Below are 1,182 nucleotides of genomic sequence, written 5' to 3' on the forward strand. Positions count from 1 at the left end.
ACACCGGGGACGAAATGCCTCGAACACAGCTTAGACGTGTGGTTCACGGGAAAACCGTGGTCCACCACAAATGTCACCCACTCAAGACGACGATGTACGGCACTTGGAAATCTAAGGCGACATATAATAATAAACGTTTTGGTATTCATAATAAAGTATTGACTTGTTGGGTGAATTACTTGTGTACGGAAACGTCCACAATGTTGTCCACAATTCCGCAAAGCGCACAGCGTTTGACCATTTTGAATAGCCTAAAAGCATCATATTACATAATAAAATATACTAAATATGAGTAAAAAAAAATCGTTGCAATCGTTTCAGTATCAGTTTGTTATCAACCGCGATGTATGGGACTCGTGAGTTATTTTTAGAACTAATGCCTATTAACTAATGCCGGCTTACGTGATGTCCATAAAAAAAATAGAAAAATACGAAAAATGACATACCCAGAAAAATAACGCAAAATGTCAAGCGATAAAACACGTGTACCGCAATGGTAACGCGCCGAAACGTCAACGGGTTTACACGTCGGCTACAGCGGCTAATACACGGCTAATGCGAATGCGGATAACATAAAAAAGTTTTAGGTATTTAAAGTACATTTGCGATGTACATAAAAACACGAAACGCGCCAAAATATGTTCGTTCGCGGTACGCGCGCCACGAATACACCTGTAGTTTATCTGAATATTATAATATAGAGGTAGATAAAAGATGCACTCACCGGTGTGTGAAAAGCGCTCAATGCAGAACAACAAAACTCAAAGAAAAGCACTGAATATTAACCCGTCAGAAGTCGCGTATGAGCGCGGCGCTCATTCCGTTATTAGTTTAGCTACCACTGGTTTCAATTTAATGTTTAAATTGTTGTAAACTACGTATACCTTATGCTATCTTATCTAGGCACTTTTCTATAAATAAAATAATCCGGTCTGTAGTCTTATGTTGAAATGACAATAGATTAAACTTGTCAGTTCTGATAAAGTAAGCGGCGCGCTGTATGCATTTTTGTCGTTTAGTTTTTTTTATAATTTCGCGTTATAATGTCTGATAATATACAAAATGTGTGTAATTGGTTAGATGAAACTGAAGAAGATAATTTATTATATGATTCTGATGACACTGACGCTGATCCGGATTTTGTATGTACAAATACCCACAATGAAATTGATTCTGAGTCGG

The sequence above is a fragment of the Acyrthosiphon pisum genome, chromosome A1, assembly GCF_005508785.2.
Source record: "Acyrthosiphon pisum isolate AL4f chromosome A1, pea_aphid_22Mar2018_4r6ur, whole genome shotgun sequence".
Taxonomy (NCBI): domain Eukaryota; kingdom Metazoa; phylum Arthropoda; class Insecta; order Hemiptera; family Aphididae; genus Acyrthosiphon; species Acyrthosiphon pisum.